This window comes from Pteropus alecto, unplaced genomic scaffold (assembly GCF_000325575.1).
Source record: "Pteropus alecto unplaced genomic scaffold, ASM32557v1 scaffold382, whole genome shotgun sequence".
In the NCBI taxonomy this organism is placed as follows: domain Eukaryota; kingdom Metazoa; phylum Chordata; class Mammalia; order Chiroptera; family Pteropodidae; genus Pteropus; species Pteropus alecto.
This window is the reverse complement of record NW_006431932.1, coordinates 42,937-54,221: the sequence shown is the minus strand read 5'-3', so window position 1 is coordinate 54,221 and position 11,285 is coordinate 42,937. Positions and strand designations below refer to the sequence as shown.

The 11,285-nt window shown below is 36.8% G+C and overlaps 1 long non-coding RNA gene across 1 annotated transcript; it reads left to right on the top strand.

Moving 5' to 3' along the window:
• The first annotated feature begins 2,921 nt into the window (after positions 1-2,921).
• On the top strand, positions 2,922-6,774 carry LOC112475605. The gene is made up of 4 exons (XR_003044764.1): positions 2,922-3,314; positions 4,563-4,724; positions 4,864-5,063; positions 6,702-6,774. It is a non-coding gene; the product is annotated as an uncharacterized LOC112475605 (long non-coding RNA).
• The last annotated feature ends 4,511 nt before the right edge of the window (positions 6,775-11,285 follow it).

The following is an 11,285-nucleotide window of genomic DNA, read 5'->3' as shown; positions in this document are numbered from 1 at the left end:
TCCCCAAAACAATTTACACAGTATGGAAGTCCTGGCTCTTTAAATAATGAAAGAAAAGAAAAGAGAAAAAAAAGTCATGCTAATTGGAAAGGAAGAAATAAATATATCCTTATTTGCAGATTGCATGATTGTCTACATAGAAAATCCCAAGGTATCTACCAAAAAATTCCTAAAACTATTAAGAGAGTTTAGCAAGATCATAGATGACAAGGTCAACACACAAACATCATCGTATTTCTATATATTAGCAAATAACATTGGAAACTGAAATAAAAAACATAATACTATTTACAATTCCTCCAAAAAAAGTTAAAATAAATCTAACAAAACATGTATAGGATCTGTACAACAAAAAAATAAATAAAAAATGCTGATTAATAAGTCAAAGAAGACATAAATTAATGGAGAGACATGACATGTTCATAGATTTGAAGACAATATGTATAGCTTAGGTTCCTAGAGATTTGGAGAAAAGTATGCTTTTACATCAGAGTAACTTTCCTTCATTTGAAAAGCAGCTTCTGATTTTCTATTGGTCCTGAAAGAGAATAAACTCCTGAACATGGAATAACAAGTGACTTTATGACCCAAAATATTTATCATGAACTGGTATAATCTGTTCCAGTGGATCAAAATATTATGTATATAAGGCTATCTTTTGTTTAGTGGAATGGTAAATACAAGATCAGACCAAAACTGGACATGATGGCACAAGCAAACTGTATAAGCAAGTGGTCATATTCACATGGTACTTCTACTGCCTCAACAACACATGACTTTCCATGCACTTTAAAGCCCCTTGGGGAGTCCACTATAAACATTTAATAGAGAAAGAAAAGGCACCCTCCTTGAGTTATAAATATGTCTGCAAGTTATGCTGGCATCCTTTGGAAGGGAATGGCTGCTTTGTTAGCTCTAGCATAAAGTCTAGAATTAAGAGTCAGTTGGCAGTTGATATTGGTATTATTTGGAAGGTGGGATGGAGAGTAAGAAGGAGCTTCCATTATCTAATCATGCACTGCCGTATTCATATCAAATTGAGCATATATTTAAATTTTTTAAAGAAACATTAAATATATTTTCATTAAAAAGTAAATAAGAACAACTCAAGTGTTTTAAAAATGACAAGGCTAATTTGACAGACTTGTTCAGCACAGAACTTAAGAGTGAAGAAATATCAAGTTGCAAAGCCTATTACAAAAGGAATAAACGTAGTTAGGTTAACCATTTATTATACCGTCACGTTTAGCTTTCGCATTACAAGTTTAAGTATTTCTACATAGAAAACTACATTTAATGAAAAAGGAGAGTATTTGATTATTAATAAACCAATTACATTGTTTGTAGAAAACACGTTATTTGTCCTTCCGAAAAAGAGCCCACATGACACCAAATAGGGTCCATTTTTGCAAAGATGGAAAGTTCAGTCTGATTTAGGGGACATAACCATGATCGTCAGGAGCTGACCAAATAGAAGACTCCAGACTTCTTTCACGTTGGCCGGGGGCCATAGTCAGGACGGGAAGCAAGGAGTCGCTTCAAGACCTTGGACAGGGAGGAGACGCGCCCATACCTGGTGGAGCGAGGCGAAGAGGGCGCTCCCAGACTCCGCGTAGGGAGAGGAAAGGACGCCCCCAGATTCAGCGGAGCGAGGCCCGAGGACGCGTCCAGACGCAAGACTGAGGAGGACGTCCCCAAACGCGGCTGACTGAGGCTGGAGAACACGCCAAAGGAACCTCTGCCAGGGCTGCTGAGCAGCCCGCGGACCTCGTCACCGCCTGCTGCAGGCCCTGGGCGCCAGCGCGCGAGTGGTTAAGCCCCAAGCTGGGGCGGGTGTGAGCGTTTCCTAAGAAAGCTGCTGAAGAGTAAAGCTTTACGCGTCTTTTCACATAGATCTCACTAACTTCTTATGACTATTCCTTTTTTCCTTCATATCAACAGGATTCGATTTCCAAATTTATTGTCAAAGAAGAAATGATTGCTGTACAATAACATTGACCAAGATACACGTTTAATATATGTGATTTAGTAAAAAGATGTTCCTATAATAGTATGCTCATATGTCCCTAATTTGGTTCAGAAGAAAAATCAACAAGGTGCTCACGTAATGTTTAAAGTAGGTTCATCTCTGGGAAATGTGTGAGTTGTTTGATAACCATTTTCTTATTTTGCCTTGTGTATTCTTGTATATGTATTTTTGAAACTTGCTTTTTTCCCCTTTCCTGAGATAAACTGTTGGTCACAGATACTTTCTTACAGTACTCTTGTGTTCCATGTTCAAGTGTCTTATTTACATTTCACCGCCTTAGTCCCAAGAGATATTTGTACCTTGATTTCTCTGGGAATTTTTGAGTTTAAAAGGCACATTGCTGAAGAGAGAATCCCTATTTTTCTTTGTATTACAAAAATTTGAAAAACATAGAAAAGTAGAAAATGATAAAATGAGCATCCATCCATAGTCATGCCCTCCATCTAAGAAACCTTAACCTTTTGCCATATTTGCTTTGTTAGTTTTTGCTGAAATTTTGTAAAGTGAATTAACAAAGATAATTTCCGTGCTAAATGTGTCACTCTGCATGCCTTTCTAAAATCAATACATTTTCCGATATAATTCCACTTAACAATTGACTGACTGGAATGTTAACTAATATTCCTAATTGCCAGTCCACATTCAAGTTTCCCAACTTGTTCCTAATGTCTTTGGCACCTATCGATTTGCCCATTGTACTTGGCGATAAATTTCAAATTTAACTTGGGCAGAAGAGACCACCGAGATCATCTTCCAATCGTATAATAAACAAGAAACGCCGAAAAGTAACGTCAATGCGCGATGGTTTGTGGGGAATGTAGTCTTGAATCTGGCTGGTTCACAATGCAGCCACCTGGTAAGGGTCTGGGCTACACCTGCGCATGTGCAGACCCTGCACTACATTTCTGCTTCTGTACTACACTCTCTAATACTGTGACCTTCGTTGTAGCACCTGAGATGGAATGTAGGGTCCGGGGACCCCGCGAAGCCTGGGAACTTCCTGAGAGAAGTGAGCTTGTGACCCAGAGTGCGGGAGAAAGAAGTCCCGGGGTCCGCCCAACCTTAATCCCCAGTGTCGGGCTCCGATCCCATGTCCAGCCTCACCTGAGAATATCCCAGGTCAGTGGCACCGCGGGGAAAGCGTGTTTTTAGCGCAGTTGGCGAGCGTGCCAGAAAGCGCAGGCGGTAGGTCTGTGGTGGAGCACGAGTTCTGGAACCAGAAAGACCAGAGTAAATTCCAGCTCTGGGATTTCACCTGTAAGCAGAGGCGACAAAGGGAACCTAGGTAAGACTCAAGTTTCTCATGTGACAACAAGGATATTGATAATGACTGCTTCATGACGTTATTTTGAAACTTAGATTAACACATCACTTGTAAATCATATAGGCTACTGCAGGGTACTAAGCCCTGAATAAGTGACAACTGCTATTACATTTCCAAGACACTTTGTTCTTTTCATTGGATGGCTTATGTAAGCCTCACAACCACTCTGTGAGGTCGGTATAATCATCTGCATTAAAAATAACCGAAGCTCAGGTTGGTGTAGTGATGTGCTCAGGCAGAAGCTAGCTGTGAGGAAGTTCAGATTCAAAGGTAGGTGTTCTTTGCTTCCAATCTCAGGCTTTGTCTAAATATCTCACACCTGTTTAAAACAAGCATCTCAGGCTTCCCCCCCGCCCCCCCAGAAAACTTTTGCAAGTTGTTTTATTTACAATGCCAACTTTTAAAAGGTCACTAAAGTTAACTAGACAATAAACTAGACAGAAATCGCTTTACAAAAAGAGGGAAAGCCCAAAATGCCACTTTCTATAGAAACCCACAGTTGGATTTTATTTAGAGCAGAGAATGGGAAGTGGTTGTAGATGGAATCCTACCAAGTGTTACATGTATTCTGGAAGTGCTGGTATCTCTTCAGATCCCTTGAGTCAGTCACGAACTAGTCCCCCATGCACTGGCAAGTTGTATATTCAATCTGAGATTACAGTTAAACTTTGAGCAATAGAAGTTAGGGATGCCAATCCTGGTGTAGTCAAAAATCCATGTATAACTTTTGAGTCCCCCAAAACTTAACTACAGTTATACCTTGGCATTTACCAGAGTCTGATTCTAGGACCCCTACAGATACCAAAATCCAAGACTGTTACATAAAATGGTGCAGAACAATGCAAACAGCCCTCCACATCCACAGATTACTAACCTGGGATTGAAAATGTTGTTTTGATCTGTGGTTGGTTGAATCCAGTCATGTGAAACCCAAGGATACAGAGGGTCAATTGTATTTATTGAAATAAATTGACATATATGTGGACCCACACAAATCAAACCCAGGTTGTTCAAGAGTCAACTGTATTGTGAATTTCAAAGGAGTCACCTCTTTGGCCTTGAAATTAATTGCCCAGATCTAGATCTCAGCTCCTGGGAAATTCATTTGAGAGCAAAGCAGCTCTTGTGAAGTAGGAAGCAGGGGGCCTCTGGTAACAGGAATCTGACCTGGAAGAGAACACCCCCCTGAACCTAGATCTCTCTTTGGAGCTTCACAGCAGAAGCAGAAAAGCCGGTCTGCACAGCCAGAAGCAGTTCTTGATTCTCCTGCCCAGAAAGAGCCAAATTTGATGAAGACACCAGCACATTCAGAAGCCACCACACTGTGTGACAGTGGGCAGTTTGGGCCAGCGTGAAGAAGAGTGAAGTGAGGTGGGTTGGCCCAGGGTCAGGCTGCCCAGGAAAGGCCACTTTGTGGGACAGGTAGTGAGGGCAAACTCTGAGGGTAAAGAGGCAAAAGGAGGAAATTCTGTCTCCACTCTCCCTAAACAGCCCCACTCTTTCTTCACAGATGCTGTGCTGCTCTCATATGTATCTACCACCACATGTTATCATCCATTTCTGATTCATTTAAAACTTTAAAGAAGTTGGACCTGAGAGTGTCAGTAAATTGTCCAGGGCCATCTGTTTTTGACAGAATCTAAGACAGTGCCATGCACTCTGCCACAGTCTATGCTGTTGCATGTTTCTGTAATTCACTTATTTTTACTGGTAAGTAGTGACCTATTGTATAGCTATTCACCGTTTATTTCTCCATTCACCAGTTGATGTGTATTTGGATAATTTCCAAACACAAACATTCATATACAGGTTTCTTTGTGTGGACATCTGTCTTCATTCTTTTGAATTAATACTAAGGAGTAAGTGGAATTGCTGGGTCTCAAAATAAGTGTGTGTTTAAACTCATAAGGATCTGTCAGACTATGTCAAAGTGGCTATGTCATTTTGTATTCCCATCAGCAATGTGTGAGGGTTCTAGTTGCTTCACATCTCCACTAGCATTTAATAATGTTTTTTTATTTGAGCCTTCATATTAGGTTTATAATGGTATTTCATTTTAGTTTGAATCTGAAATTTTCTAATGTCTAATAATAAACGTCTTTTTATTTGGTTACCATCTGTTCCTCTTTGGTGAAGTGCCTGTTTGATTATTTTTCCCATTTTTAAAAATTGTTTCTTGCTGATTTGGAAAGTAATACATATTCTATAAAAATCTTTTCTCTAGTAAGTGATTTGTAGAACTTTTCTCTCAGCTTGTGTTTTTTCATATTCTTAGCAGTCTCTTTCAAAGATCAGAGGTTTTACACTTATCAAATTTTTAAATTTTTTCAGTTTTTTTCTTTTGTGAGTATATTAGTCTGCTTCAGCTGCCATAACAGAATACCACAGACTGAGTGGTTTAAACAACAGATATATCTTTTCCCACAGTTCTGGAGGCTGGAAGTTCAAGATCATGTTATCATTGGTGTTGTTTTCTTGTGAAGATTCTCTTCCTGGTTTTCTGATGGCCACCTTCTCACTATGTCCTCACATGGCCTTTCCTCTGTGCATACACACACACAGAGAAGAAGAGAGATTTCTAGGGTCTCTTCCTCTTATAAAAATACCAGCCCCATTGACCTTATTTAACTTTAATGACCTCCTTAAAGGTCCTATTTCTAAATATAGTCATGTTGGAGGTTAGAGCTTCAAAGTATGAATTTGGGGGATACAATTCAGTAATAACAATTAATTATACTTTTTTTGTTTTAAGAAATTATCGCCTAACGTGGTCATAAGCATTTCACCTTTTTATTTTCCTTATGTACATTTGAAAGTTATAACACAATTTGTTGAAAAGTATATATGTTCTTCATTGAAATGTCATTTTTCTGTTGGAAATCAGTTGAGGATTAATATGTGCTTCTTAAATACACATCTGTTCTTAGTATTACCTCCAGTGCTTACATATATCTCTTTGTTGATTCCCCATTACCCCATCAGAGAACTTTGAATGAGGGTGTGCGTACCCTAGAAAGTACTCAAGATAAGTCACTGGTGTATAGGAAATGATTACAAGAAGTCTATGTATAATGACTTTGTCTTTAAAAAGGTACCAAGCTTTATAGAGGCATATTAACTGACAGTAAATGAACATATTTTAGAAAGATATACAAATGAATTAGGGCATAAGAATAATATTCAGACTGATTTTGTGATACCCCCAAAGTATAAAACAAAGGGCTATGATATTTTATAATTTTATTTATTTTTTATAATATTTTGTTTTAAACTCTCAAAAGTAAACATTAAGAGTTTTTAAAGGTATTTTACATGTAGCATTTCTAAACCCTAAATGTGCTGTTATAGATAGCAGGGTTATTCAAGGATGTGACTATGGAGTTCACCCAGGAGGAGCAGAAACACCTGGGCTCTGCTCAGAGGACCCTGCACAGAGATGTGATCCTGGAGAACTGCAGCCACCTTATCTCAGTGGATGAGTGGGCTTTACCATATGATTCCATCAAAAATAAAATACTGTTTGTTCTCTTATTCTTGACTGTTTCTTTTATCATATGTGTCATATCCTTTACTGTTTCTATTGATTGACTCTCCTCCAGGCTAAATGTCATATGTGTCTTCTTTGCATGCTTCGTAATTTTTTACTAGATGCTAGATATTGTGGATATACATCGTTGCACACTGTATTTTTTGGTATTTTAAAATATTTTTGGCCTTCATTGGAATAAAGTTATTTGAAATTAGTTTGATCCTTTTAAGGTCTGCTTTTAATCTTTGTTCTGATAGATTCAGATTGCCTTATACTCTAGAGCTAATATTGCTCCTATACTAAGGCAGATTGTTTCAGGTTATTATATTGAATCCTCCATGAATTAAGAGAACTTTCTACTCTGGCGGGTGGGTGACAAATTTCACATCTCTGTGTGTGCTTTGGTTATTTTTCACTCTACTCCTTCCCAGTGTTTCTTTCCCCAAACTCAGGTAGTTGCCTTACATTCACACACAAATCTATACTCAGCCAAAGACTCAAGGAGACTTTTCTGTAGATCATCACAGTTTTCCCTTACTATGGATCTTTTTTCTCTAGTATTTTGTCCTGCAAATTCTAGTTGCCTCATCATTTTTAAACCCCTAACTCTGTCTCCTCATCTTATTGAAACTGTCAGGCTTTCCTTACTTTCCCCTTGCTGTACTGCGGCCTAGAAATTTTCCCGATTATGATAATAATAGGCCACATCTAATTTGTTTTCTTTTTCTTAAGAATTTCTGTCCTGTACTGACTGTTATCCAATTTTGTATGGTTTTCTACTTATTTGACATGAAAAGATAAAGTGAAAGTCTCTATACAGTCTTTTTTATAAAACCCAACACACGTGGACTATTTTTAGAGTTTAATATTATTTTGTCCATAAGGTTCAGGGATTTAAGAAGATTCATTCCTTTTGTCATTTCGAAAAGGTCACATGAGCATCTTTAATGTGCAGCTCCTGAAGCTATAACTTTCTTTACATTCAAAAGTATTAAATCTGATGCAGCTGATCCAAATCTTAAATTATTTCCACTTACAGAGTATAACTTTAGAAAATCAGATGTGTCCTTCGAGTTGGAGGAAGGAGAAGATTTGTGATTATTAGAGGAAGAATTTCTCAACAGGAGCTACTCAGGTGATTTACTGAGTACTAGGAGATGGTATCCAGGGAAAATTAAATCCAAACTGGTCATTTAGAGGTGGGAATTTGTAAAGGCCTTTATCTTTGGAAGTTTACAAAGAATAGATCCAATACAGTGTGGAAGGTGATGGTGGTTTAACATAACCAGTGAAGTGTAATCATATTGGTATTCTGATCTTCAAAAGCTGGAAGCCCAAGTATATCATTTACAACTGACAAATCAACTTACGGAAGTTTATTTAATGGTAAAATAATAAAAACTAAGAAATATTAGAAAAGGTACTAAAATTAAAGATTAAAGTATGATTAGAGAGAGAAAAAAATTAATTTCATCATTGGTTCTGTAATATGGAATTTCTAGATAGTCTAAGTAAATAGAATATTAACAAAATACACAAGTTTGTAATGATAAAAGTACCTAATAGAGCAAAAACACAACTTTCCTAATTATTAGAAGAAAATTTAACAGCAATGAAAACAGAACTATTACCGAAAAGGCCTTTTTACTTTTACAACGTAACTCAACATGTCTAACAACTATATCTACCACATCAGCTAATATAAAGGAGTTAAAGTTACCTATTAAAAGAAATGCTATAAGATTGTAACAAAGAGATATACCTTAAAAATAATGCAAAGTTTGAAATATAAAACAGTAAATCAGTAAGCCAATAAATATACAAATAATTCAGGATTCATTTACCTAGCTGCTAAAGTTAGAATTTAGGCAAAATAACATTAAATCAGAAAAAAGCACACTTGAATGATATTTTTTAAAGATGGTCTTTAAAAAAGCAATGAAAGTTTTGAATATCTGTGCATTAAATAAGCTACCAGGAACCATAAAGCAACAATTGTAAGATATAAGGAGAAAGAGAAACAAATTAGATATAGTAGGCCTTAATATATCCCTCTGGTTTTATACCAAATACAATGGAGAACAACTGAAGTTCTAGAAAAAGGGCCGGCAAACTAGATCCCTGAGCCAAATCCAACCTGACCCAAGTTTTTGTGAATTAAGTTTTTTGGAACTCAGCTATTCCAGTTCTTTTATGTATTGTCAACCACTGCCTTCATACTAGAAAGGCATAGTTGACTGGTGACAGGAATCATATGGCAAAGCCCACAATATTTATTATGTGACCTTTTCAAAAAAGTGTTTACCAATCCATACTCCAGATAGTGGTTTTCAAAATCACCTCCAGAAGGTGATTTTTGCCCACCATGGGACATTTAGCAATGTCTGGAGACATTTATGGCTGTCACAGCTAAGGGAGAAATATTACTCCTATTTCATTTAGAAGCTAGTGATGCTGCTAAACATCCTATAATGCACAAGACGCTACTACCACTGCCACCACCCCAATACACACACACACACAAGCAAGAATTCTCTGGTCCAAAATGTTAGCAGTGATAAATTTGAGAAACTCTGTTCCAAAATATGTACACAGAATATTTTATACAGTGAATCTAATAAATATCTAGATACGTCTTTCAAACTATGTACTCTGGAAATAAAGAATAAACCAATGCCAACAGTATATTTAAAAACATAAGAATACATTAGAACAACAACAACAAAAAACCTTTAATAAATTCCAGAATACAAATATGATAGTTCAATAAAACTAGAAATTGTAAATATGTTCAAAACTAAAATCCGATCATTGAAAAAGCTTTAAAATTTTATTCATATATATGAGAAAAATTGTGGGAAAGCCCTTGTTTTCCTACAGAAATATCGAGGGTAAAAAAAAAAAAAAGAAACTGTCTGAACCAACTTTGTCATAGCTGTGAAAACTGTCAGAGGTTCATAGCAATCTAGCTATGAACCTCTTCAAATTAATAGGAAAGCTTTGTGATATTTTTACTTATTCCTTCCCAAACCCCTTTGGGGCATGATGGTGGTTTGGCATTAAGGCAACAGCAGTCCAGTTCCCAGGGAGCAAAGCAGACTTTATTTGCAAGTTATTGTGCATATCTGTTTAACGTAGAATACAAGGCACTGTCTATTTCATACAACTCAGAACTAAGGCAGAAAAGTGGTGGGCACTGCTATTAATAGCTACAAGACCCACAGGTGTCTGGTCAAAAGATTACAAGTGGAAACATAATAAGCCATTTAGGATCTGGAGAAGGTGGGGTGAGATTATTTGAGAATTTAGGACTTTAAAATGTAGCCATGTATACAAGGGAATTTAGAAAGATACATGCATGACCAGGCAAGATGCATGCTCAGAAAGACCTCAGAAGACCTTAAACTTTCACCTTGGATTGAGCCTCAGAGCAGGCTTAGCTAAGTGTCGAAGGACTGCTGCAGCACAAAGCAGATTTGCAAAGCCTAAGAAAGCTCTTGGCAATCAAGGAAATCTCTGTTAAAACATTAGCTAAACATTAGCTAAACGTGAGAGATCACACATGGTAAAGAATAGTTTTTGCAAAAGTAAGTGGAAAAGTCTCAAAACAAATGGAGAACTACAGTCTTCAACAATCAAAAAATAAACAAACCCCAAGGAATGAGGAGAATCTGAATTCCAAAGTTACCATGTTATAATAGTCAAATGAACAGTTTTCAAAAAAAAATTATAATGCATACAAACAAACAGGGAAACATGGCCTCTCCAAAGGAACAAAATAAATTGACAGAAACAGTCCCTGAGGAAGCCCAGACATCAGACTTACTAGACAAAGACCTTAAAACAACTGTCTTAAATATACTCAAAGAGCTAAAGGAAAGTATGGACAAACAACTAAGTAAAGGAAATCAGGAAAATTATGTAGAAAAAATGAGAATCAACAAAAAGAAATTATTAAAAGGAACCAAATAGAAATTTTGGAGCTATGAAGTACTATAACCGAAATGAAAATTTCACAGGAAGGAGTCAACAGCAAATTTGAGCAGGCAGGACAAAGAACCCATGATTCTGAAAATAGGCTGATTGAAATAATTGATTCTCAGGAAAAGAAAAGAAAAAGAATGAAGAAAAGTGAATATAGCCTAAAGGACCTATGGGACACCATCAAATGAACAATCATAAACTTATGGTAGTCACAGAAGATGAAAAGAAATGAGCAGAAAGATTATTTTAAGAAATAATGGCTGAAAATGCCCCAAATTTACTGAAATTCAGGAACCTACAAATCCAAAAAAGTGAAAAAACTCCAAGTTGAATAAACTCAAAGAAACTCAGCCTGAAATGTATTATAATCACACTATCAGAGACAAAGGGAATCTTCAAAGCAGCAAGAGAGAAGCAGT